The sequence below is a fragment of the Euleptes europaea genome, chromosome 13 (genome assembly GCF_029931775.1).
Source record: "Euleptes europaea isolate rEulEur1 chromosome 13, rEulEur1.hap1, whole genome shotgun sequence".
Taxonomy (NCBI): Eukaryota; Metazoa; Chordata; class Lepidosauria; order Squamata; family Sphaerodactylidae; genus Euleptes; species Euleptes europaea.
The window spans coordinates 34,071,084-34,096,970 of record NC_079324.1 but is presented as its reverse complement, the minus strand read 5'-3'; positions in this window follow the sequence as shown (position 1 = coordinate 34,096,970).

The window sequence follows — 25,887 nt, the reverse complement described above, 5'->3', positions numbered from 1 at the left end:
TAATTATGGTTGCCAGCTCCAGGTTGGGAAATACCTGGAGATTTTAGGGGTGGAGTTTGAGGAGGGGAGGGACATATGGTATAATGCCATAGAGTCCATCTTCCAAAGTGGCCAATTTCTTCAGGTGAACTGATCTCTGTTGCCTGGAGATCGGTTGTAATTCCAGGAGATCTCCAGTTACCTCCTGGAGGTTGGCAACCCTAGTTGGAATTGTCATTCGTTCTGTGTCAGAGAAAATGGGGGGGGGGGAAACCCTGGCTTGACCAGCAAGAAACTTGGTCATTCAAGACTTCTCCAGATGATGTGCCCTGCCTGGGGACTCATTCACATGGTGTGATCTTAGATATCCACTAGGGTTGCCAGGTCCCTCTTTGACACCGGTGAGAGGTTTTAGGGGCGAAGCTTGAATAGGACGGGGTTTGGGGAGGGGAGGGACTTCAATGCCACAAAGTCCAATTGCCAAAGCAACCATTTTCTCCAGGTAAACTGATCTCCATCAGCTTCAGGTTAGTTGTAATAGCTGGTGATCCCCAGCTAGTACCTGGAGGTTGGCAACCCTAATGTCCAAAGATGTGGCTATAGTTTCTTGTCAAGATCCCAACAGAATCTTTTTTTCAGTTGCTGCAATCTCAGACTGACTTTGTTTATACTGGGGGGGGGGGTTTATTCTCCAAAGAAGTAATTGAGGAGGAGAGGTAGTGGTCAGTCCCTTAAAGTTATTTTTATTTTGTAACTCACCTTGGACAGGTTCCTGGAGAGGCAGCATAAAAATGTTATAAAGAGAGCAAGCATCCAACACAATCAGGGTTTCAAAGTCACACTCTGACCCTGGCATGGCATGACACACAACTATCTTAACACTTACATATTACATTAAAAAAATCAGAGAGAGAGAGAGAGAGAGAGAGAGAGAGAGAGAGAGAGAGAAAACTGAAGTGTGGAATTTCACTTTCTTATCAATTTAAAAATGATCTTTTACCTAAGACCATCAAGGGCTGGAGCAATCATCTCCAGGGGTTTCATGCGGCCTACAGCCCCTGTCTGATCTAAGCACGTGCATACAAAGTCAAGTTAATAGCCACTTCATTTTGTAAGTTTCCCATCTATCGATTCCCAGGCTACTTTGGTTCAGACTTATTGGGATCAAGCAATTTCTTCCAGTGACTATTAGCGAACAAAGTCGTCATCTGGTAATGTACGTTGAAAAGGTTACCCATTAATAATCCTAAGATTCCAGAGCGATGGCAAGAAAGCACGGTATATTAGGAACCATCAAGCATCAAAGAGAAATGAAAATTCAAATTAGAGCCAGCAGCGGTGTTTCTGGGGCAAAATATACCTGCCAAGACTTGGTCCAGAACGTTATCAATGGATAATATCAAGTTAATGTGTTCTGCCCTACAACAGACCCATGTGTTCTGATAAGTGCTTGAGAAAGATCCAACTTATACCTAACTTTTATAATTTCAAGAAGAGACTTCCCCCCCCTTAATGCTTTTCTGTTCCAGTAGAAGAATAAGAGTTGGTTTTTATATGCCGACTTTCTCTACCACTTAAGGGAGACTCAAACCAGCTTACAATCACCTTCCCTTCCCCACAACAGACACCCTGTGAGGTAGGTGGGGCTGAGAGAGCTCTAACAGAGCTGTAACTTTCTCAAGGTCACTCAGCTGGCTTCGTGTCTAGGAGTGGGGAAACAAATCCAGTTCACCAGATTAGCCTCCACCACTCATGTGGAGGAGAGGGGAATCAAACCCAGTTCTCCAGATCAGAGTCCACCGCTCCAAACCACCACTCTTAACCACTACACCATGCTAGCTTTGGATGCATGTGCTTAGATCAGAGATAGGCTGTAGACCCCATGAAACCCCTGGAGATGCTTGATCCAGTAGCCCTTGGTGCATCTTGAAATCTGTTCTCTGCTCAGCACTATCTAACCCAAATGAAACTGCAACACCTCTGGAATCAATGTTCTTCTGCAGGTTGAAGACTTTAGGTTTTCCCATCATCCCCTGCAACTTCCTTTCCCTCTTTCTTCCTGTCTTTTTGTCTTAAACATCCAGGGCTGTCAAGAGGAGGGACCTAGGCATGCAAAATTCGAGGAGGGCTAGGTTACCCAGGGAAAGAGCCAGGCAAGGTACTATTAGAAAATAGTAGCACATACCCATTCTAATCAATGCCAGTTCTTCAGAATGTGAAGTAGGGCTGTCAAAAAAAAAAAAAAAAAAAATTCGGTACAGTTCAGATTCGGCCGAATTTGGCCCTTGTGGGTTCGGTACGTGCCGAAGTCTGAACTCCCCCACTTCGGATCCGTTCAATTCGGCGGGAATTCAAAGTTCGGAAACAAATTCGGCCGAATAAAGCCATTAAAAACACAACCGTGCCTTTCCGCGGCTCTGGGGGGGGCATTTTTGGACTTAGAGGTCCCAAACTTTTGGCAGAGCTTCAAAGGACGTTTATTGAAAGACTCCCCAAGTTTTGTAAAGATTGGGTCAGGGGGGGCTGAGATATGGGCCCTGAAAGGGGTCCCCCCACCCTTAATGTTGTGCATCTCTCAGCAGAGCTTGCCGCCCACGCACAAAGCTCCCAGCCCGACAACAGCGGAGAAATTAGCAAAACAACTGCAAACACAACCTTGTTAAACAACACCTTTGCAACACACAACTGAAACCTCCCCCCTCAAACCAGGGAGAGAGAGACTCAAGGGGGCACACACACCCCAGGCAGAACCGACGAAAGCCCCCTTTGGCTTCCCCCCCCACCCACAGAAATTGCTCCCTCCCCACACACACACAGACTCTGCTTCCCCCCCCACCCACACACACACGAGGATTTCACTCTCTCTCTCTCTCTCTCTCCCTGGCCGGGCCGCACATCAGCTGATTCCTCCAGTACTCAATCCTGACTGATTGGCCAGAAGAAGACCCAGCTTGCCCACCGATTGGCCGGGGGAGGAGAATGCTGCTTACTGACGGTTATGCTGCTTACTGATGGCCGAATTTATTCGCGAACTCCCGAACTCGCTGAATTCGGCCCCCCCGGTTGCCCTCCAGTTTTGAATTCGGATCCGTCCGAACAGAAAAGCGCCGAATCAGGGGAAATTCGGTTGATTTTCAGTTCGGACCGAACCGAATTGACAGCCCTAATGTGAAGGGCAGCCAAAATTTGGTGTGTGTGTGTGTGGGGGGCACAGGGAATCTTTGTCTGGAGGCCCTTGGTGGCTCTCAGCAACATGGTGAACATCCATCCTGACATAGAGTCCTGGTGAACTAAAAAGCTTGCTTGTTCATTTGTATCGTTTGAGTAGGTCCTAAAAATGCCATTACTCTGCTGTGATTTCTTGATTTCTTTCTAGAAGACCAACATGGGAGTCAGTGGTCTTCATCAAGCTAACGGTTTGCTTTCACAAAAAAAATATGTGAAGAAGTGAGCTGTGGCTCACGAATGCTCATACCCTGCCAGAAAATATTTTTGTTAGTCTTTAAGGTGCTACTGGACTCTTGCTCTTTTCTAATATGTGTGTAGTTCATAAATGTTTTCAGTTAGATTTATTAGCACCTGGTTGGCCACTATGTGAACAGACTGCTGGACTTGATGGACCATGGTCTGATCCGGCATGGGTTTTCTTATGTTCTTATGTTCATGTGTACTGTTTGTTTATTTATTTATTTAAAAACATTTTAAAGCCACCTTTCCACCCAACTTAGAGTTCCCGAGGTGGCAAACAATAAAAAACAAGATTAAAAACACATGTGAATATATAAAAACAAAATAAAACACATAAACAAAAACACATGAATGGGAGGAATGGTCAATGAGGGAACACCAGACACTATAGAAAAACAGACAAAAAGGAAAAGAAAAGAAAGAAAACAGACAAAACCTGCTGGCAGAAGGCAATGATAGATGGAGATAGAAGAACCTCCCTGGGCAGGGAATTTCATAACTTTGGTGCCACAACTGAGAAGGACCTTTCCTGGGTTGCCATTGATCTAGCCTCAGATAACGGGGGGCACCCAAAGCAGGGTCTCTGAAGATGATTGTAGTGGTTGTCTAGGTTCATACAGGAGTATGTGGTCCTTATCATATTAATACTATTCTACATGTATATCAGATGGGTGACTTTAGCCTAGTCACAGTTCTCTTTGAGCCCTCTCAGCCTCACCTACCTCACAAGGTGTCTGTTGTGGGGAGAGAAAGGGAAGGAGGTTGTAAGCCAGTTTGATTCTCCTTAAAAGGTAGAGAAAATCAGCATATAAAAACCAACTTTTCTTCTTCTTCTTGATTATATAAACATTGTTGTGCTTTGGCTTCCACTAACAATTTATTAAAACATAAGAAGGGCTCTGCTGGGTCAGAACATTGGTCACTGTTCTAAGACTTTTATGGTGGGGCTGCCAGCAGCTTTGGAGATGGGGTAACATCACTTCCATTGTGACACAGAAATGGTATATTTATTTCAGGGGCAACACCCTGATAGTGGTGGAAAGTGCGGTCAAGTCACAGCTAACCTATGGAGACCCTAGTGGGTTTTCAAGGCAACAGAGGTGGTTTGCCATTACCTGCCTCTGCATAACAACCCTGGCGCTCCTTGGTGGTCTCCGGCCCAAATACTCAGGGTTGACCCCACTTAGCTTCTGTGATCTGATGAGATCCGGCTAACCTGGGCCATCCAGGTAAGGGTGGGTGACACTCTAGTATTCACCAAATGCTCGAGTGTTACCTCCATGCAGTTATGTCACTTCTGTGTCATGCCTGAAGTGACATCATTGTGTTGCTGTTGGTGTTGATTGCCCCCAATTTCCCTTAAACATTTTTCCACAGCCTCCCAGCTGAGCTGTGGCAGTGAGCGCCAGTGAGAGGTGAAAGGAATCCCTAGATCTATCTAGTCCAGCATTCTGTTTCGCACAGTGGCCAGCAAGCATAGTGTACCAGTCAAAGCCTTCCTCTGAGTTTTCTACCCCTGCAATTATTCTGTTAGGAAAGGACTAACCTTTCTGACATGAAATGTGGCCTAGCTCACCCTATTTGGCTGTGTGGTTATTATGTGGCCACCTGGGCATCACTAGGGTTGCTAACCTTCAGGTAGTAGCTGGAGATCTCCTGTTATTACAACTAATCTCTAGCTGATAGAGATCAGTTCACCTGGAGAAAATGGTCGCTTTGGCAATTGGACTCTATGGCATTGAAGTCCCTTCCCTACCTAAACCCCGCCCTCCCCAAGCTCCGCCACTCTAGCTAGCAACTCTAGGCATCGCACTGTTGCAAGAACCCGAAGCAAATTATCAGTGGCAGATCCCAGTGTAGGGTTGCCAACCTCCAGGTGGTAGCTGGAGATCTCCTGCTGATACAACTGATCTCCAGCCGATAGAGATCAGTTCACCTGGAGAAAATGGCCGCTTTGGCAATTGGATTCTGTGGCATTGAAGGCCCTTCCCTCCCCAAACCCCACCCTCCTCAGGCTCCGCCCCAAAAACCTTCCGCCGGGGGCGAAGAGGGACCTGGCAACCCCTATCCCAGTGATTGGGAGGAAGCGAGAGAATCAGGACAATGCCATTGTGACGCGGCAGATGGACAGTTATAGAACAGCCTAAAAACGTGTTCCCCAGGCCACCTGGGGCTGGCCCTGTCAAAGAGTGTAGCTTTAATAGAAGAGGGAAGAGATTAACTAGCGTCACTCAAGAAGCAGCTGCTCTCTTCCCTGCTGGCAGGTCACCATCCTTGGCAGGAGTGGGGAGAAAAACAAAATAAAAGCGGAGTGGGGAGCCCTTCATCCATTGGCAGCTGCTATAAATAAAGTAGCCAGGATGGGGGAATCATTCCTTTCTCTCCGTGCATTAACCCAATATCCACAGAACCTGCAAACACCGGTGCGGCTGCTTAGAGATGCTAAGCTGGAGTCTGGTAGGGAGGTTCCTGGTCTGAGACTCACAGCCCCTTTACATAGCCAGTGTTTGAGAGGTTCTTCCCAAGCATGACAGCTAAAGCCTTTTAAGAATGGGCCTTTTATGCATAGGGTCCTCCAGTTGATCTCAGGCATCTTCATACACATGATCTTTAGGCCTGTTTTACTCATGCAGGAGAATAAGGTGAGCCAGCGTGGTGTAGTGGTTAAGAGCGGTGATTTGGAGCGGCCAAGTCTGATCTGGAGAACTGGGTTTGATTCCCCACTCCTCCACATGAGCGGCGGAGGCTAATATGGTGAACTGGATTTGTTTCCGCATTCCTACGCAGGAAGCCAGCTGGGTGACCTTGGGCTAGTCACAGCTCTCTCAGCCCCACCTACTTCACAGGGTTGTTGTGGGGAGGGGAAGGGAAGGTGATTGTAAGCCTGTTTGATTCTTCTTTAAGTGGTAGAGAAAGTTGGCATATAAAAAACCAACTTTTCTTCAGCTTCAGCTTTACCACTGAAGGTAGTAGAAGCAAATAAAAAATTAGCCCAGCATGGGAAAAGGGTTTTTGCTTGCTAGGCTGATTTTCTATTGGCGGTGAGTTTTTAAACACAGGGGGAACGTTCCAGAATGTGATCTTCCACCTGCCATCTATTCTGCCAATTCGTTCTTTTGCATGTATACATACAGCAGGTGCTGGGAAAAGACTTTCTCTGCCTGTGACCCGGGAGAGCTGCCGCCAGCCAGAGGGAACAATGGCCCTTTTTTTATTGACTTCATTTACACTTTACTTCATTTCAGCCTTTCCCCTCAACGAAGACCCAGATCTGTTTATGTCATTCACCTCTCCATCATTTTTTATCCTTGCAACAACCCTGTGAGGTTGGTTAGGCTGAGAGTGTGGGACTGACCCAAGGTCACCCACCCAGCTTCTATGTCAGAGCGGGTATCTGAACCCAGGCCTTCCAGATCCTAGTCTGACACCCTCACTGCTACACCATAGTGGCTGTATGTAGCGCCGCTTCACATATACACCAGGTGCAATTTTTTTATTCCTGTAATGTGTGTGCCCCGTGGCGCAGAGTGGTAAGCTGCAGTACTGCAGTCAAAAGCTCTGCTCACGACCTGAGTTCGATCCCGACAGAAGTCTCTTTCAGGTAGCCGGCTCAAGGTTGACTCAGCCTTCCATCCTCCCGAGGTTGGTCAAATGAGTTCCCAGCTTGCTGGGGGTAAAGTGTAGATGACTGGGGAAGGCACTGGCAAACCACCCCGCAAACATAGTATGTCTAGTAAATCTCTGGATGTGATGTCACCCCATGGGTCAGGAATGACCTGGTGCCTGCACAGGGGACTACCTTTACCTTTAATGTGTGTGCTTGCTCTAAGGGGCTTGCCTCCTAAGGCACCCTTCCCTGAATATCCAGGGTCTTTCACACAGAGGTTTCCCCGTGGTTTGGGTGCCACACTGCAGCTGTTTTCTTCAACTTCTTCATGACCTCGTTGTTCTTTTTTTTTTGGGGGGGGGGTCTTTCCATGGTTTTCTCATCATTTCCCCATGATTTCTCAAATCACCTATGATCTGGTTTTGAAAAACTTGGAAGAACAATGAGGAAGCCATGGAATGGGGGGAAAATGGACAACAGTGTCACGAACCACGAGAAACAGTGTTGTAGTGTGGCAACCAGACTGCGGGAAAACCTCTGTGTGAAAGACCCCTTCATCTTCCATTGGCACAAAAGTAATTGTGCAGCCAGTGTGATGATGAAGGCATAAGGAAATATGTGCAGGCAGTATTTAAACCTAACCACTTAATCAGAATAATCTTCCTCCCACCTTCCAGTGTTCTGATCAATGAACGTCAAGTCAGTGGGATGACAGATAAGGACTTGGCACTTAAAATGGTAACATTAATTTGCTCATTGAAGCTAAAACAGTTATTCAGTGCCCTCCCAAGCAGAGTTAGAAGAGGAAGAAGAAAAAGAAGAGGAGGAGGAGTTGGGTTTTATACCTCACTTTTTTCTACCTTTAAGGAGTCTCAAAGTGTCTTACAATCCCTTTCCCTTCCCCTCCCCACAACAGATATTCTGTGAAGTAGGTGGGGCTGAGAGAGTTCTGAGAGAACTGTGACTAGCCCAAGGTCACCCAGCAGGCTTCATGTGGAGGAGTGGGGAAACCAACCCTGTTCTCCAGATTTGAGTCCACCACTCTTAACCGCAACACCTCACTGGCACCATACCTTTCTATTAAAGTCGAGGGGCTTAGAATGGCACAGTTCTGCTTAGGATGGCGTTGATTGCCCACTGCAAGGTCTCAGCAGGTCCTCTCCTCCACTTCTAAATCTAATTTGGTCAACTTGAGCTCTTGAATCTTGCTGCTTAGTTTGCTTATCATTTCTCTGAATTGCTTTTCAGCTTTTAAACATTTTTCCAGTTTATGAAGACATTTCACACCAACATCAACAACAATGATGTCTTGAGAAGGTCAAAGGAAGTAGTAAGAGACACATTCACAATTTTACCTAAAGAGAGAGAGAAATAGCGGGATACCCTTGATAAAGCATCAACAGCTTTTGAAAAGCAAAAAGAAACCAGGTGTGTGTGTGTGTGTGTGTGGGGGGGGCTGGCTGATCTCTTAGCACTGGGCAGAGAGGGGACAGATTTCAGGCAGTGCTTGTCAGTCTCAGGCGTCTGCCTTTAGTATCCCTCAAGCAAACTCATCCAGACAGGTAGATCTGAAGCAGTAATACTTTATTAGGAACTAAAAGGCAAATAAAAGAACTGACTGCACACAGGCAGGCAAGGTTAGCAATAGAGACCACTTACAGGTTACTTGCTTAAAAACACTAGTACAGGAGAATAAGATAAACATTGCTAGGCAACAGTGAGATAAGTGGTTCTCATAAGTGACGACAAAACACGCTGCAGCTGTGAGAATCGGAACAAATGAAAGTATACACAGGAGCTTCAAAACCCTGGGAACCAAGGACTTGACTTCGGGCCAGAACTTGGGCTGAACTCATGTCAAGAGCCAGACTGGTTCTTGCATTCAGTTAAGAACCTGACAGTGCTATTTTTTCCACCTCGGGTATATAGACAGCTTGTGGGTAGGGTTGCCAACCTCCAGGTACTAGTTGGAGATCTCCTGCGATTACAACTGATCTCCAGCCGATAGAAATCAGTTCACCTGGAGAAAATGGCCACTTTGGCAACTGGACTCTATGGCATTGAAGTCCCTCCTCTCCCCAAACCCCACCCTCCTCAGGCTCCACCCCAAAACCCTCTCATTGGTGGCGAAGAGGGACCTGGCAATCCTACTTATGGGGGTAATTTGGACTGGACAACAGACTTGTCAACAGCTTCTTGTCACCTGCTTTTCCAGGGGAAAAAGAAGAAAATAAAATAAAAAAGGAAACAATGATTTCCTTGGACTTTGGAAACTGGGTGGTGCTAAAATCTCAGTCCTGGGGCAAGTATAATGCAGTGAGCCTCTTTGCTTATGCTCTCTCAGTTAGAAGCAACTGGAAACGGTGGTAGTGGTGGTGGGGAGGCCTTCCCTGCTTTTCAGCTATAAATTCACTGCCATAGTTCTGACAAACTGAACATAATTATGGCTGCAAAGAGGATGGAAAGCTCATTGCTCCAATGAATATGTCAAATGTTTGGCTGTTGTTTTACATAGAAGAAGAGTTGGTTTTTATATGCCGACTTTCTCTACCACTTAAGGGAGACTCAAACCTGCTTACAATCACCTTCCCCTCCCCACAACAGACACCCTGTGAGGTGGGTGGGGCTGAGAGTGTGTGACTAGCCCAAGGTCACTCAGCTGGCTTCGTGTGTGGGAGCAGGGAAACAAATCCAGTTCACCAGATTAGCCTCCGCAGCTCATGTGGAGGAGTGGGGAATCAAACTCAGTTCTCCAGATCAGAGTCTGCCACTCCAAACCACCACTCTTAACCGCTACACCATGCTGGCTCTCTGGGTTGCCAGCTCTGTGTTGGGAAATAACTGGAGATTTTTGTGGCAGAGCCTGAGGAGGGCAGGGTTTGGGGAGGGGAGGGACTTCAATGCCATAGAGTCCAATTTCCAGAGTGGCCATTTTCTCCAGGTGAACTGATCTCTTTTGCCTGGAGATCAATTGTAATAGAAGGAGATCTCTAGCTAGGAACTGGAGGTTGGCAACCCTAGTTTTACACTATTGGCCAAACACAGTTCATATGTACAACCCGGGCTTTGTGCGTGTGTGCTTGGAAAAAGGGAAGCATAGAGAGATTGCTTGTAATTAGCAAGGGTTTTAGGCAAGGGGAATGAGTTTCTTTTTAAAAAAATGTTTTTTACACACACAGTAATACAAAATACATGATGGAACACACAATTGTTACACTAGGCTGGTACTGCCTCTGGATATCTCCTGCTATTACAACTGATCTCCAGCAGATAGAGATCACCTGGAGGAAATGGCCACTTTGGAAATTGGACTCTATGGCATTGAAGCTCCGTCCTTCCCCTCCTCAGGCTCCACCCCAAAAATCTCCAGGTATTTCCCAAGCTGGAGCTGACAACCCTACTCCTGCTGCTGGGCAGAGGCTGGAAGGGGACAAGGTTATGCAAGCAGCAGGCAGGTGTGGGGGCTGCAGGAGGTCACCATGAGGCAGATGTTACCCCAGCAACCCAATCGAGAGGATGCTCCCACAGTGGCCTCCTAACCAGCTGCCATGTCAAATGCACCAAGCATGCAAAGTCCCCTGAAATACCACTACTTCAAAATTTAGCAAGTGATCTGAGAACTTGTCTAGGATGTTTCTTGAAAGGAATTGGCCGTTGCTTACATGGCATGTTTGTTTTTTTGACATTTTGTTTGTGACGACTGGACTGCAGCATCTATAGTATACGCAAGTGTCATGTACTAAATGGTCCTTAGCAGGCAGGCTCTTTGGCATTTGCAAGTCCAGGAAAAGTCAAATTGCAGGCCTTCAGTAACTGCTGGATATTACCAGTCACCACAAGGTGGCACCGATGCCATTTGGAGGCTGCTTGCCAAAGATTTAATTCCAGAAATCTCACCCTGGGAATCTGATCAGAAGCCAAGCTACTTGAGAATGTATGTTCCTTTCACCTCTATAGGGTTTTTCTTGTACCCCGCAGAAAGGAAAGCAAGGTACAAGCTCTACTGTAGTTTGCACATTCTGTGCTTGCACCATAGGTAACGGGTGTATTACTACACCTTGCATAGGGTTGCCAACCTCCAGGTACTAGCTAGAGATCTGCTGCTATTACAACTGATCTGCAGCTGATAGAGATCAGCTAACCTGGAGAAAATGGCTGCTTTGGCAATTGGACTCTATGGCATTGAAGTCTCTCCCCTCCCCAAACCCTGCCCTCCTCTGGCTCCACCCCAAAAACCTCCCGCCGGTGGCAAAGAGGGACCTGACAACCCTACCCCTCATGATAGCCATTTTGTAGTAGTGTCAAATACCTCTTCTCAAAATTCCCAACATGAACACAGGCTCGGCAAGGTCAGGAATCCCTGATCTATCACGTTTTTTATTCTGCTCTTCCTGCTGAACATGGGGGCATACAGAACAGGGCCTATGAACAATAGGGTTGCCAGCCAAGTGCTGGCACTTCTGGCAACCAACAGTAGTATTTGGGGGTGATGTGGCTTGTAATGACATCACTTCCAATTTGTACCTGGAAGAGAAGTCATGATACTCTAGCTGCACTGTGATGTCACTTCCAAGTACAAACCGGAAGTGACATCACACAACATTGCTCCCTTTGCTGACTTTTTGCTTCTGCTGGAATGAAGACTCCCGTGGGGGGTCATGGGTGTGTGTGTGGGGAAACATTGCCTACTATATGGTAGTCTACTGCCGACCATCTTCACCTTTGGTGAGGCCTGGTGGATCCTCGTCCACTGGACATACGTGCATTTGGGAAGATGGGAAGTTCCTGATCAACATTTGGGGGTGGACACAAAAGAAAATACAATAAAATATTTTAATGGCTTTAAAAGATCAGCAGCATATACATTTTAATAATGCTAAATGCAGAACAGCCAAATGCTTTATCTCAGGGCCTTTGCACTTGCTGGCCAAAGCATACTGGAAAGCAGGAGCAGGCTTTCTTGTCTCTGGGATTTTTCGTATTTTCTACAAGTTAAACCCTTAGGCTTCCCTTTTTTTAAAAAAAGCTGAACATTCAGGGAAGGGGTGTGGAACAGCTCTGAAAGAGACTGGCCCTCACAAGCACTCCCAGGATTAGGGCTCTGGGTACATTAAAGCTGAACACTTTTTAAAAATCCTACAATTCATTTCAATTTTCTTTTTGCTGTCAAATTGTAGCTAATGTATGGCAACCCCATAAGGTTTTCGAGGCAAGAGACATTCAGAAGTGATTTGCTATTTCCTGGCTCTGCATAGCACCCCTGGACTTCCTTGGTGGTCTCCCATACAAACACTAACCAAGTCTGACCATGCTTAGCTTCTAAGAGCTGATGAGATCAGGCTAGCCTGGGCTATCCAAGTCACGACCCATTTCAGTAACCATTAATAATATTATGTCACACTGCTGGCGATGCTGAAGAAGTATTGATTCATAATCCCTGAGGTGCTCTTTCATATCCCACTCCCCAGAGAAATGTACATTCTGTCTAATCTGTGAATCTGTTCCTTTTTACATGGCAAGGGATGGGTGTTTGTGTAAATGCTTCCCACATATAATTATTAATATAAGGTTAAACTATCCACATATATATCTGCTTCTCCTTCTCGATAACTCTCTCTGGGATCCAAGTGGGTTTAATTTTGTTTTATTAACCTAGAAGAATTTGTGCTGAGGCATTGGAAGATTGCTTCCCTCTGTTCTCTGCTTTTAAAGTGGTAGAGATGTCCTTACATTGGAGTGTGAGAAGAGAGCCCATGTACAAAGGAAAGTGTTAAAACAAGAGCTGGTCCTGGGTCTGAGATTAGCATCATAGGGCACCCATGTGCCAGTAGGGCCCAACTGCTAACCCCAGGAGCCTGCTACTCTGCTGCTTCTTATCTTCGGGCTTGGTTTGGTCTTCCCTCTACAAGCAGAGAGACAGATCAACCATCATCATCCTTCATCTTGCCTGCTCCTTCTAGGAAGCTATAGGGATCAGGCTTACTTAGAGGGAAAGGGGAAATGCATGGGATGTGGAAAGGTGGGGGGAAGGTTCATTCAGAGAGGATGGTTTATTCAGGTCATATAGCCCAACCCTGCCACCCTATTGGAAGCCAACATTTTTTTAAATTAAAAAACAGTACAAGTATTGTGGACATAGACCATGACAAGCTGCAGAAAAGGAGGAAGCAGGATGGAATCCATGGAGAAGGGAGAGTGAAGCATTTATCAAACAGCCACATCAGAGAGACACACAGGGAATTGATACCTGCAAGTCAGCAACCCTGCCTTAAGGTGATAATGTAAATTAGAGTAGAGGGGATTCAGAGACGGGCACGACCATAATGTCCCAGGAAGTATTTACTTTCCCTTTAAGTATGTCAGACATGGGCAATTTAGAGTCTTAAAAGAGAATAACAACCAACTTTTAAAATGAATGCTAAGATGCTCAGCTGTATAGGATGCTAGGGTTGAGATATGGCATCATGAGACATGCATATTTGAAGGGTATTTGGTGTGTAATTCCTGTGCAGTTACCCCCTTCAGAGGCTGCTGTTTCTTCCGAGCCACTCACAGTATTTAACTTTTCAAGGGTATATATATATATAAGGTTTGCATCTACGAGCAGTAAAACGATAAATGCTCTCTTTAAATAGACTTTCTACGCAGTGCCCTTTATGAGCAAAAAGCTACACTTTACGAATGTAATGCAGCTTAAAGTGCCATTCGTGTAAGTGATGGAGGAAGTTAAGTGCCGTGTATCTATCAGTGATGCAGATGTTCTGCGGTTGAGACAGTAAAGAGCCTGAACCAATAAAACAAAAATACTGAGCAAGAGCAAAACCAATGCTGGAGCCAGATTTTTTTTTAAAACCCTATCTCTGTTTTGAAATCCATCAGCATGTGGTGGAAATAAAGGAGAAAACCTAGCATAGCAGTCCAGCACGGGGGGACACTGTCAGATACAGTGGGACTTGATCCCAGAACCTTGGACCAGGAGCTTCAGATCTGTGTTCAAAGTGCTGCCAGAGCAGGCTACATGCACAGAGAGCTGCTGGCCCAGTCTCTTGCGCTGTATAACACCACTCTTAAGATGAACAACAGGGGAATGAAATGTTGATGGTTCAGTCCAATGAGATATGTCATTGGAAGTACCAAGCTGTTGTGTCCAGGCTGGGCCTGCACCTAGAGCATGGCCCCCTAACCCTTTGAGCCTGTGGTAGGGTTGCCAAGTGCCAGGTGGCGGCGGGCAAACCCCCACCAATCCATCTGGCTGCCCGCCAATTAGCTGAGGGTTGGCGGGCAATGCGTCCACATGCGCCTGGCCGCCGTGCCACATCACTTCCAGTTTACACCCAGAAGAGCCGCATCGCAAGGGGCCATTTACCACTCAAACTCCCAGTTTGAGTGGTAAAGGCCCCTTGCGATGTGGCACTACCGGGTGTAAACTGGGAAGTGACGCAATCGCGTTGGCGCGGCTGCACGCGCGCATGATCTCTACCTTACCTCTGCCCCAAAAACCTCCTGCCGGAGGAGAGGGGGGACCTGGCAACCCTAGCCTGTGGGCACCTTTGGAATTCTGATGCAGGGTGGTGGCCAGAACCACAGAATGGATGCCACAAGAGGGGGAACCATACACACAGGCCCAGAGGAAGCCCAAGTGCAGGGGAGAAGAAAGGTAATTTTAGAAATACACGGGGAAAGAGGAACAAGAGAGAATAAAACCAATGCTGATGGCAGCTGCCACTGAAGCCACAATATATTTTTTTTATCTACACAGAAAATCAGATCTCCAATGGCCTATCAGAGGCTGTGCTGGAGAACAGCCCCACTTGGCTCCACTCACTTTCTGAAAACACTCAGTGTGCACCAGGTAAGGTAGGCACCATGGTGACCATAGGCACCGTGATGGGGATCCCTGACCTAGTGCACGAATAGTGTGAGGACTGTGCCATCCTTGCTGACCTCACCTTCTCTTCAAACAGACCCATGGATTCTGTCTCCTCGCTTGACCACAGCAATACTTTTGCTACTCTTCTTTTTAATTTGTATTTATTTATTTTAAGAGGCAGCAGAAGAAGAGTTGATTTTTATATGCCAACTTTCCCTACAACTTAAGGAAGAATCGAACTGGCTTACGATCACTTCCCCTTCTTTTCCCCTCCCCATAACAGACACCCTGTGAGGTAGGTGGGGCTGAGAGAGTTCAGAGAGAACTGTGACTAGCCCAAGGTCACCCAGCTGGCTTCATGTGTAGGAGCTGGGAAACCAACCTGGTTCACAGATTAGAGTCCTCCACTCTTGATCACCACTCTTAACCACTACACCACGCTGGCCATTACAATTTTAGACTCACAGAGGAATACACATAACTAAAGCAAAAGCAAACACAATTGTTTTTTGTGTGTGTGCAAAGTGCCATCAAGTCGCAGCCGACTTATGGCGACCCCTTTTGGGGTTTTCATGGCAAGACACTAACAGAGGTGGTTTGCCAGTGCCTTCCTCTAATAGTCCTTAATATTATTATATGTGTTTTTGCTTTAGTTATGTGTTTTTAATTGAGTTTTTAATACTTTTGCTGTTTTTCTGGCTGCCCCTTTTGGATCCTGACATCTGGTATGACACTGATCTAGCAACAGCTAATGGCCATGGCAGTCTGCCATCCGGTGCTGAACCAGCCTTTTTTTTTTTCCTTTTGCTGTTATCTAATAGAGAAGGAGGCTATCGTATTTTGGTTATGTAATGAGATGACAAGAGTCACTGGAAAAGACAGTCATGCTAGGAAAAGTTGAGGGCAGCAGGAGAAGAGGAAGACCCAACAAGAGATGGATTGACTAAATAAAGGAAGCCACAGCCTTCAATTTGCAAGATCTGAGCAAGGCTGTCAAAGACAGGACATTTTGGAGGACTTTCATTCATAAGGTCACCATGAGTCTGAAGCGACTTGATGGCACTTAACACACACACAATAGAGAAGGAAGGTCAAGCAGGAAAGGGGTACTTAACCCATTACATGCCAGCTGTTTGCTCTCTCTCTGTCTCGCTCTCGAAAATTACTTCCCCCAGACATGGGGGGGAAATAATGATGATCCTTTGAAGTGGGAAGAAAAAAAATGAGAGGGAAGAATAGCTAGCAGGATTTGTAGGCTTCGCTTTTTGGTATTTTAAAATTTCTCTTAAATCTTGCATCTTTTTATGTTAAGACTGCCAAAGCTTCTGGCATTTAGCAATAAATAAATGATGGCCATGATTTGTTTCTATACCCTAGAAGAGAAAACCTATGCAGATTTATTCCAATCAATCAGTGCGTTCTTGAAGGGGGCGGGTGAATGCTCTTAAGAGCTGGCGTGACCCCTACACTGGTGTCCACGCTATTTGCACCATGCATACTACCCAGCCCCCTTTAATAATTTCCCCTCACTCAGACACTGCACAGAACTATTGGGCTGGGGATTCAAACACCGTTTCATTCGCATCTTTATATATATATATATATATATATATATAGAGAGAGAGAGAGAGAGAGAGAGAGAGAGAGAGAGAGAGAGAGAGAGAGAGAGAGAGAGAGAGAGAGAGAGAGAGAGAGAGAGAGAGAGAGAGAGAGAGAGAGAGAGAGAGAGAGAGAGAGAGAGAGAGAGAGAGAGAGAGAGATTAGCCTCTCTCTCTCTCTCTCTCTGTGTGTGTGTTTCTTTCTATGAGACAACCAGTCCACAGGGTTGAACAAACTAGGAGTTATTTTATTTATGATTTGAACAAAACACTAAACAAAGACAGGTAGAAGTTACAAAGTTTATTTTCAATTGAACTCTTGGACTGTTTTTTTTTTTTTAATTCCAGCATTTGGGATCCTTTGTTACAGACTGACTCTTTTCAGAAAGCTTTAAGCAGCTCTTCTCCACAGAAAGCCATTTGGCTAATACAGAACTAGGATCTAGCAGCCAGGGACCCATATGGAAGCAGCTGGACCCCTCCCTCCATGAGCCTGAATCCAATAAGAAATTGTCACACTGCCTACCCAAAACCACTGGATGTCCACACCATCATACCAAATATGCCAGTAGACCTCTCAGGAAACAACCAAAGGAGGGCAGAGTAGAAAACACCATGATAGGTCACTGTTCCTTTGGAAGTCTCAGTCCTCAGAGTGGGGGAAGTTCCTGGAACAGGCAGTATGGCTTCTGTGGAGATAAGGGCTCAGTTTGGCTCTAGAGCTCATTGGAGTCAACAGTCCGCTACTTGGGAGCTGTCCTTGGTATTACAGGTCTTTCTCTCAATTCTTGATCTTTTGTCTGTGCATGGCCTATTGCTAGACTGTGGTTATGAACAGCACATTTTCTTCCTCCTGGTCACCTGATGGATAAGTTAGGCCCATACCCTCAAAGTCCTAATCTACTAGGACAGGGCAGTTATTGGGATTATGTGAAATATTCCAGACCATTGACTGTTAGTCCCCATTAGGCACCATGGACCTGTGGGAATAATATTACATTTAACAGCTGAAATTTTACTAGGGAGGAATTTGCTGCAGAAAGTAACTGCTTCAATTAATGCATGGTTTCCTACGGTTTAGTTGATGCTTATAGTCTTAAAACGAACCAACTGTATTCATTTTGTGCAAAATATATTGGTGTAGGAGATTGTTGGTCAAAGTGGTTTACATTTTGTCGCTTTTATGATCAATTTAAAGGTTATAAAATAACATTATGAGAATTTTGTTAATTGATTAGGAAGGGGAGTAACGTTCATCTGGAGGGGGACATCTCCTTAAAAAAACTTTATGAATGTCTAAGGTTTTTATCAACTATTTTTTTGAAGACAATAAAGCTCCAATTAAATATAAACAAGAAGACAAAATAAAATAATTTCTCAGTGAAAAGATGTTAAAAAAGATATATAGTCTGCTTTGTGAGTTGAAACTCTGCATTTCAATTTATATATGCTGAATACCCAAATAAAAATGCAAATGTAAAGATGAAGAATGGTATTAATTCAGCAGAAATTACAGAGAGTATTCATAGGTTTGCAGGGAAGGAACTATAAGAAATGTTAGTTATATATGGATTAGACTTGGTCTTTTTCTCCCTAAAGATTTCCACTTGTTCAGTGTGAGTGGTGAGCCAGTTTGCAGTGAAAGAAATGTCTGTGTAGGGATACTAGAGCCAGTAAGTCTTGCCTTTGGTGTTGCAGTCTCAAAGGGGCAACTGTGCCACATTTTTCTCTTCTGAAGGTGTTTCCGAGAAACTTCCTGAGGATAAAGAGCGACTCGATCTCAGATCTTCCTACAAATATACTTCACCCATGTCTTGGGCACAAAAGTATTTTGTAAGATGCTTTGCCGGGAATCAATGCTTGCTTAGTACCTAGAATTTCCCTGAATATGTTATTCTGTTTATCGTGTGAGGGCTTTTCATGTTTCATCTAAGAGAGGCAACTGCAAAGAAGGAAAAAAAATTACAAACAACATTACGCTAGAAATATTTATGCATTGCATTTTGCTGTTTCAAGGCTCTGACCTGGTAGCATTTTTCTTTACTATTCATCTTCACAACAACCCTATTGGGTAAGTTAACAATACTACCTTTCTGCTGCTGTGGTCTATTATGCAGGCCCCAGCAGCCATATATAGCTGTCTGCCAGGGGAAAGGACCATTCTTAATGTAGATATGCTTGCCACGTTGTGGTCAGTAGACACTACCCGAGTGGGTCCTGACTGATTAAAGGTGAGACAGAATGTGGGAGCAGATGTGTTTTGGTGTGCATGAGGGCAGATCGTAGATCAGGTGGTGGAACAAACAGAAAAAAATTAATGTCCCAGGATAAAATATATACCTGATCTCAAATCTGAGCAAAGGTACTTGATAGTTATCAGTGCATGTGGCAGAGCCAGTGTGGTGTAGTGGTTAAGAGTGGTGGTTGGAGTGGTGGATTCTAATGTGGAGAATCAGGTTTGATTCCCAACTCTTCCACATGAGTGGTGGATGTTAATCTGGTGAACTGGGTTGGTTTCCCCACTCCTACACATGGAGCCAGCTGGGTGACCTTGGGCTAGTCACATATTTCTTAGAGCTCTCTCAGCCCCACCTACCTCACAGGGTGTCTGTTATAGGGAGGGGAAGGGAAGGTGATTGTAAGCCGGTTTGATTCTTCCTTAAGTGGTAGAGAAAGCTGGCATATAAAAACCAACGTCTCCTCTTCCCCCTCTTCCTCTTCAGCATATTCTTTGCATATGCAGGGTGCCTGATCCAGTTTCCAGCATCTCCAGTCAGAACAAGATGTCATGTGCTAGGACTGGACAAGACCTCTGCTTGGGATTTTGGAAAAAAGCTGCCAAGTCAGAATAGACATTACTTGGCAAGACAGATCTAGGCTTTGGATTCAGTTGAAAGCAGTTTCAGGTGACTGACAAACTCTCCATTAGCCCTCATGTTGGGGCAATCCAGGCAGGTGGCTAAAACAAGTTGATCAAACTGTGATGGGTGGCATTTGACTCTGTAACAAATGGTGCACATGCGATCCACAGTGATGTCATCCTTTGGTTTTCATCCCCCCTCCTGACAGAAATGTTGTCAATTTGACTGGCAAATGGCAGAAGTCTGGGGAGCATGGGTGTGAGCCATTGGACCACAGCATGATCTCTCTTCTGGGGAAAACTAGGAAGGGACATCAGTCTGCTCTAGGAATTTCTAGAAACCCTATGGTTTTAACCATAGAGTTTCCAGAGATTCCAGTGATTCCTAGAGAGGCATGATGGCATTTCCAGGTTTTCACTAGGAGTGAGGTCACACCATTGCCTGTGGGGCACCACATGTCCCTGACCACTAGACTCCTGCCAGTTGCCAAGCCATGCATGGCATCCATAGGCCAATCACTCTCTTTCAGCCTAATCTGTCTCACTCCGCTGTCGTGAAAGAAAGCAAAAACAAAACAAAACCCATTAATTTGAAGAGAAAAAAACACTGAACTGCTTGGAAAGAAAAAGAGATGTAAATGTTAGGACTGAATAAAAAAATTATAATATTTTCCTTTAGAACAATTGTATCCTTTTGTATAATCTTATGTAGATGAAGGTTTGTACACCTATTCAGCTAAGTTGCCTTTACCTGAGTAAAACGCCTAATAATACTCTTTAACCCATCTCTCCACCTGATCAGAATCACCTCTGAAAAACAGCAATACAGCTATTTTGGAATGCAAGCGATACCCTCCATGACATCCATATCTCCCTGAATTGTGCAATTATAGCAACAACAACAGCCAAAAATATGCAAGAACAACGTGACAAGAATTAAACTGAACACTGAAGATTTAAGGCTTAATTATAATGCCAGAGCAGCGGGTTGGGTGAACTTAAAAAAATCCCCCTTTGCTTTGCTAACTACTGCATGCTGATGGCAACCACTTGTCAACTGAACTGGCATTTCTGTGCAGAAATGCCAAGTGCATTGTGGGAAAAGAAATATACCTTGTGGATTGGTGACCTGCATGATTTCACCAACCACTCATACTCCCATAGGAAAGCCTACAGCAATACCAGCAAAGCTTTGGTAGATATAGATTTGTTTATCATTTAGCAACAAGGCCCATCTACTGGAAACTGAAGGTCTGAGTCTACATGAACCTTATGTATTCCTCTAGAGCAGAGGTTCCCAAACTGTGCTCTGTTGGAGCACTTGGTGCTCCGCGAAACATCTCCTAGTGCTCCATGAAGAGATTGGAAAGAAAAATACTACTGTCATTCGGTTTAGTATATAGGTGCTAGGTGAAAACTAGTGCTCCGTGATTAATTTCTTTCCTGAATAGTGCCCCATGACTCAAAAGGTTTGGGAGCCTCTGCTCTTGAGTCATGGCTGTTCAATAAGTTTGTGTTCAGAAGGAACCAGAAAATCATGGCCAAAGTATGGAGGCTGCCTCTATTGTTTGTATCTGTATTATTATTAACAACAACAACAACAACAACAGTAGAGTGGGTTTTAGCAAATGTATGTCACTCACAGAATATATTTGAAGGGCTCCCCAGGAATGTAGAAAAATTGATTTCATAAATTAACCCCAAAGGAAAAATAACAACATCAAAGCAAATCAATGGCCCCATGAAACGGAGCATGTTTTAGGAGGCACTTCATTTTGAGAACAGCTGAGAGTCATTTAAAAGAAAAACAAAACAGAAATTAAAGGGGGAGGTTTATGTGTGTGCCAAGATTTTTCCAGTGGGTTATTCCTCCACCCCAATGATACTTTGGATTGCTCCTTCTAATGGTAAATTTGGTTGACTACCTCATTGAAACAGCAGACTGAGCATGCTCTATGAGGCACTGAATGCTGAGGGCAATTGAGAGTCACTTAAAGGAAGGAAAACAAAAGTGGAGGGAGATGGGAAAATTGGTCTGCTCAAGTCCTTGAGAGAAGAAGAAGAGCTTATGCCAACTTTCTCTACCACTTAAGGAAGAATCAAACCAGTTTACAATCACCTTCCCTTCCCCTCCCCACAACAGACACCCTGTGAGGTAGGTGGGGCTGAGAGAGCTCTGAAAGAATTGTAACTAGCTCAAGGTCACCCAGTTGGCTTCGTGTAGGAGTGGAGAAACCAACCCAGTTCACCAGATCAGCCTCTGCCACTCATGTGGAGGAGTGGGGAATCAAACCTGGTCCTCCAGATCAGAGTCCACCACTCCAAACCACTGTTTTTAACCACTACACTACTAATTAGTCCAGACCACCCTTTCTTCAGAGAGAAGTGATGGCAAGGCAGTGCTTTAAAGGCTACTTTAAAGATTTCTAGAGCAGTAACACACTCTACTTCTTGTCTGTTCCTTACCAGTCATGGTTGGCTCTGAACCACAACTTTCAAGTAAAGGAGGAGTATTTAGTCTTGTGAAACTAAACACCTCAGGGCAGAACTACACATTATGGAAGCCGTGTGTCCCACCCTTGGTCTCCAATGCCATTTTAGAGACTAACATTTAGTCATTCAAAAATTGCTGTGGTGACACCAGGCAATCTTGTCCCCCCTTTTTCAAGTGCCAACCCCCCCCAGCTGTTTTGGCACTTGAAAAAGCTTTGTGTGTGTGTGGGGGGGGGGAAACAAGATTACCTAATACTGCTGCAGTGTAGGCCCAATCAGGATTGGGCCCTTGTGGCAATTTTTGAACTGCTGCCTTTTCCTTCTAAAATGGTATTGGAGGCTAGGGTTGGACCCATGGCCACCATAATGTGTAGTTTGGCTTTCAGGTATAAAGTAGCACGCAACAGGCCCCCTTCCTCACCTGCTATTAAAGTGGATAGGAGTTTTGACACAGTTGGTGGAGAGAGCCAAATGGGACTGAGGTTTCTCAGCTGCAAATAATGCTGACATTTGTGAAGTGCAAAATCCCGTCAAATTTGCAAGACAGTCAATTTATGGCCTGGCCTTAAAGCGGGTATTACTTAGACTTTATTGTGTTTTAAGCTACTCAGTATAATTCAGTGTTGAGAAGGAAAGCTTAATATACTAGGGTTTTTATGTAGCCCTGTGTATATATTAGTTAGCAGAACCGCGAATCCCCTTTAATGCTCCAATAAATATGCCGAAATATCTGTAGCAACCTGCTGTTTCCAGCCCTCAAATTGCAGCTTTGTAAGTAGGTATCAATCTTCAGTACTTGCTGCGTTCTACCTTTCTGAGCCTGTGATCAGGATCCATCTGTCGAGGGGAGTTTGCTAGCTGGTTTGGGTATGGCACACCACCTTAAAAAAAGTTGGTCTCCAAATGATGCCATAATGCCTGCTGTGTTGCATTTGCGAGAAGCCGTGGTGGAAAGCTCTCATCCATGAAGATTGTAGGCAGCGGAGAGGGGAAAATAATGTCATGCCTGTATAACAGCTTCTTCCCAAAGTCCACAATAAAGATGCGGAAAGGGCTGCTAGCTTTAGAAAAGAAGTAAACAGCAGCAAATGGCTATGATAGTTCAGTGGAGCCTCCATGTTCAGAGGCAGTATATCATTGAATGCCAGGTAGCCGAGGCAAAGCAAGGAAAGAACCCAGCCTGCACCCTATCCAAAGGCATCTGGTAAGGTGGCCCATTGCAAGAGGTATGTTGACCTATGGACTGAACCAATGAGACAGTCTTCTCACAAGGGCTGGATGATACAATCAAGCGAAAAGCCTAAAATTGCAGGAATTTTAATTCTGAGAGGGACATCACTGACAAAAAAAAAGGGTCCTGTCTTAGTTTGCTCTCATTCTCTTCACTTTATGAGACAACAAAGTCTTTTGCAGGGCTGGTTCCATTCTAAACTCCTTTCTTTTGTTCTTTAATGAATATACAGACAAAAAATTACACTTAAAAATGGGGTCTAAAACACCGCAAGAGTCACAGACGAGAAATATTTGGTGAAGTTTTCACAAGGTTCCACACGCCAATCAGAATGCTCCTGGGGTAGTGTTGACCCACCTCGAGGTAGGACCTGGAGTTCTCCCAGAATCACAACTGATCTCCAGGCCACACAGAACAGTTCCCCTGGAAAAAAATGGCTGCTTCAAAGGGTGGACTCCACAGCATCATTCCATACCAAGCTCCCTCCCCAGACCCCATTCTCCCTAGGCTCCGCCCCCAAATCTCCAGGGTTTTCCACGTTCAGAGCCAGCAACTCTTATGGGATCTCCTCTGGTTGGATGGCATCCCACTCTGCTAATGCTGACTTGCACTCTTTCCCTATGCTGCCGTAGCCCCCACCTGAGAAGGAACCACCCCCTCAAAATGTTCGTGGATACACTGCTCAAAATAAATGTGAGGTTTAAAATAAAACCAGCAGCACCTTCCTGCACAGGGGAGGCTTGAATGAAAACCCTTCAGGGATGTAAAGGAAGGTGCCGCTCCACTTGTCTGGGTCAGTGGCTTCTTTTCTCTCATTATCAAAGTCATAACATCACTCAGCGTCTCTCGACCTTTCATCACAAGCTCTAGTTTTCGGAGGTTTATTGCTTTGCCATAAAAGATCTTGCTACGGGGGAAAAAAAGATCCCTACAAAAATATCGCAACATCTCACAGCTAGCTTGGCTCCCAAAGCCAGGCCCTGATCCAACCATGAGCCGCTGCTGCTACTGAGGCCTTGAAACTTGCTGCTTGGTCAGAATTGGAGAGATCTGGACAAGCAGCATTTTGTTGGGGTGGGGAACCCCCCTTTCTTCTCCCAAATGCTAGAATTGTATGCTGTTATGAATACTACACAGGAACCGATGAACTTTCAATCTGGCATCTTCTCGACTGTAATCTTGTAGAACTCTCCGTAACCTTTTGTGAGAATTCACCCTAAAGTTTCTCCCTAATCCACAGCATTCTAACAGCTTCTTCTGGGACTGCAAGAACACCTATATATAGGAACATAGCCCCGCCTACTCCACCAAGGAGTCAGGAAATACTGCAGCTTCTTATGGGTCCTATTTTCCCCCAGATATCAGGAAGTGATGCAGGCTCAACAATGAGCCCCCATGCAGAGTTTTGTGAACTCAGATGGGAAAAATGTGCATCTAGAGAGTGGCAGATCCAAGGCAAAGCCTCCCATGCATAAATGGCCCTTCTTGTTTTGTCAATTACTGGGTGTCCCATATCCTGGATTTTAATGCCAGTTGTGCTCACCTGGCTTTTCAGATAGGTTCTGAACTTTCATGTTAACCTTTCTCTGTCTCTTTCAACCCCCCTGTTTTTGTGTTCCTCCCGGCAGAGTTATAAAATCCACACACATATCCCTCCTTTTCTCAGAGCATTCAGCTAAACACAAATCTTCCCTCCAGTCCAACTGTACATATTTAGCTATTCTGTGACTCACGACTGCTGTCTCTGTTTAGCGGCTCCCTGCCTTAGCCTCGGTTCCTTTCTTTTTCATGTTCCAGCTTATCGCCCAGTGTGCATTTCCATTTACAGGGTTTCTTATGAAGTGACCCCAGTTGGCATGGACGTGACTCACTCACAGTGAAACTGAGGACTCAGATAGTATTCTAGCTAAGGCAGGACAATAAAATGCAAGCAACTAGACTACATATGAAGCTGCCTTATGTCAAATGAGGCCATTGGTTCTTCTGGCAGTATTGTATTGTCTCCTCTGATTGCCAGCAACTCTCCAGGATCTTAGGAGAGAATGATCTTTCCCAGCTAGGGTTAACAGCTCCGGGATGGGAAATATCTGGAGATTTTGGGGGTGAAGCCTGAGGAGAGCAAGGTTTGTTTAGATATCCCTTGCAAACTCCAGGGAGGGTAGCCATATTAGTCTGCTGCAGTCAAAATAACAAAGGGGGTAAACAGGCAGAGAGAAAGAAGAGCAAGTCAGAGTTTTTGAGCACCTACATCCAGAAGAATAGGGAAGAAAAAGAGGAGGAATCGGAGTGGAACAGAAGGGGGCACAGAACTGGAAGATGGAACAAATGCGGGGAGGGGGGAGCAGGAAGATGGATCAGAAGAGTGGGAGCTGCTGGGGGGAAGAATAGAATGGACATAGTGCACATGAACACATGAAGCTACCTTATACTGAATCAGACCCTTGGTCCATCAAAGTATTGTCTAGTCAGACCAGCAGAAGCTCTCCAGGGTCTCAGGCAGAGGTCTTTCACATCACCTACTTGCCTAGTCCCTTTAGCTGGAGATGCCGGGGATTGAACCTGGGACTTTCTGCATGCCAAAACAGATGCTCTACCACTGAGCCACAGCTGGCCCCTACAACGGACCACTCCCAACTGATGATGAACAGGCCATAGATGCTAGCTTCTCCATTTGAAAATCCTCCATTGAAATGCTGCACCCTTTCAGTCTATTAGCAAATGTTCAGGGAAGATGCTGAATATTCATGGATGCCCTGCAAGCTGTTGGGGGTACACCTACCG